A 2,990-nucleotide genomic window follows, 5' to 3' on the forward strand; every position below is an offset into this window, starting at 1 on the left:
TTTCAGAGCTACCATGGGGCGTGTAGCTCTTCTATTCACTTTTCCCTCTGTCCTGAGACTGGCTTGTCTCAGAAAGGGACTACTCCTTAAGCTTTGTTCTCAAAATGAAGACTATATAGAATAGAACCTCACTTGACCTGTAAAGCTATGAAAGATGAATGAAAAATAAACTTTTATTGTTGGAAGCTACTGATATTTGTAGGCTATTTGTTACCATAGGCTAACTTAGCAAAATCTGACTGATATGAAAAAATATTGAAAAACAATGGGCTTTGTTTTCATGAATTAACTCCCAATTGAGCTTGAGTTTTATCAGAATGTTCTGTACTATATTATGTAGAAAATAAACATTCCATCTTATAAAGTTTTATTCAGTGATAGCCAACTGACTTCCTCAGTTCACACAGCAAATAATTTTAACAACTATCCCTGATGAGCATGTTAATGATGAATGTTGAGCTAGTTACAAAATGCACAATCAGATAGGTGGGTCAAAGAAAAAGACTACTAACATTTATTTATTTTTTTATCTTTAATTTCTTTATTGGTTAGGGTATTACAAATGTGTCTGTTAATTTTTAAAGCATTTGTATTAGTGTCCCAACAACACCATTATAAAACACCACAGACTTACGGGTTTTAAACAACAGAAATTCATTTTCTCACAATTCTCAAGGCTAGAAGTGCAAGATCAAGGTGTTGCCAAATTTTGTTTCTCCTGAAACCTTTCCCCTTGGGTGGCAGATGGCTGCCCTCTCACTGTGTTCTCACATGGCCTTTCTGTTATGCACACATCTGGTGTTTCTTTGTGTGTCCAAGTTTCCCCTACTTATTAGGACACCAGTAAGATAGGATTAGGGCCCATTTAAAGATTATGTTTCCAAATGCAGACCATTCTGAGGGTTAGGGCTTCTGCATATGCATGGGGGGAGAAGAGACATATTCAGCCCATAACAGCATTTGATAAATTTCCATCTTACCTTGCTTTCTAGAGAAATTTCATTAGAAAATGCATTAGGATAATGAGATGCAGGTTTAAAAAAATAAAAATTTAGTTTTTCTTGTGATTGAATGATAATTCAGATTGTGGTCATTTGCCCATATTTTTGAAATTGAAATTGCTCTATAGTATTACAAAATGATCTCATTAACATTTCTCTGGTACCACTGATGTTTTGTTTTTAAATATATTTTTATTAATTTCAGAGAGGAATGGAGAGAGAGAGATTAGAAACATCAATGATGAGAGAGAGTCATTGATCTGCTACTTCCTCCACACCCCACTCCCCACCTCCCACCCCCCACCCCACTGGGGATTGAGCCCGCAACCTGGGTATGTGCCCTGACCGGGAATCAAACCGTGAACTCCTGGTTCATAGGTTAATGCTCAATCATTGAGCCACGCCAGCCAGGCGAAAGTTTTCATTTTTATGTGTTAATGATTTGCTATCACGGAGGGTTTCTTTTCCCAGCTTTGTCACCAATACAACCCAAGGCATTTATGTTAGACTTGAATCTATCTTAGCAGCTGTCTGCTTTTACTGTGGAAGCTATTGTTTAAAATTATAAAATTGGACAAAATTTTGAACATTTATGTGACAACATGGAAGCCCTAGATTGGAACAAGGATTTAAAAAAAAATACTTTGAAGAATCTAAAACAAAAACAGTATGTTTAAAACAGGCGTTTACACATTTCTACTTATATCACAGAACTTGACATTGTACAGTTATGCTTTAACAAAGTATCTTATTATAACAGTAATAAGACATTTTAGAATTTTGCATATTGTTATTTTCTACAAAGTTCAATTATTAAGCTGTAAACACAAGGAGACAGGAATAATTATATTTTAGAACTAGGAAGAAAATATGAATACATTTCAACCTCAAATATGCTATATGGAAATAATTCCTTTTTACAAACTACAAACAAATTTGTTAGCAAGGTGCTATATAAACACACACATTTAGCCTTCAGAGTATGGCAATTAAAAAAAAGTCTATTATTTTTGGGTGGTCTTTGGAAACAACAAGCAAATCTATCTGCAAAGACACGCAGGTAGAGCAAGGATCTATTCAAAAGCAAGATGAATTTATGAAGAAGGTGATACAAATGAATGACAGGTAGAGGACAAATTGTTTATAATTTTGAGAAAAGAATAAACTCCATTAGTTCTTTTTTGTCTGTGTAGTTCCTGATTTCACCCTCAATTTTGATTGATAGTCTTTCTGGGTGCAGTATTCTGGGATCCAGACCCTTCCTTTGCATGACTTTGTATATGTCATTTCATTCCCTTCTGGCCTGATGTGTTTCTGTTGAGAAATTAGTCACTAGTCTGAGAGGGGATCCTTTGTAGGTAACTTTCTGTCTCTTTCTGGCCGCTTTTAAGATTCTTGCTTTGTCATTGGTGTTTGCCAATTTAATTATAATGTTCCTTGGCATAGGTCTTTTGGGGTTCATTTTGTTTGGGACTCTGTGAGCTTCTTGGATTTGTGTGAGTTTTGTCTTCCCTATATCAGGGAAGTTTTCTGTCATTATTTTTTCAAACAGGTTTTCTATTCCTTGCTCAGTTTAGTCTCCTTCTGGCACCCCTATTATGCAGATGTTGTTTCGTTTCGTGTTGTCCCAAAGTTCTCTTAGGCTCCCTTCCTGCTTTTTAATTTTTTTTTTCCTAGAAGCTGCTCTGTTTGGGTATTTTTTCCTACCTTGTCTTCTAGCTCACTGATGCGGTCCTCTGCTTCTTCTAGTCTACTGTTGATGCTTTCTATTGAGTTCTTTATAGCAGTGATGTCATTTTTCATTTCTTCTTGGTTCTTCTTCATTTCCTCTTGGTTCTTACACATATTGTTGAATTTGTCTTCCATTCTTTTCATCCACCTTATGACCATTTCTCTGAATTCTTTCTCTGACAGGTTGCTTGCCTCCATTGCCTCCATTTTGTTTACTTCCTTTTCTGGTGATGCCTGTTTTTCTTTCATATGCGGGCT

Source organism: Myotis brandtii, unplaced genomic scaffold (assembly GCF_000412655.1).
Source record: "Myotis brandtii unplaced genomic scaffold, ASM41265v1 scaffold345, whole genome shotgun sequence".
Classification (NCBI taxonomy): Eukaryota; Metazoa; Chordata; class Mammalia; order Chiroptera; family Vespertilionidae; genus Myotis; species Myotis brandtii.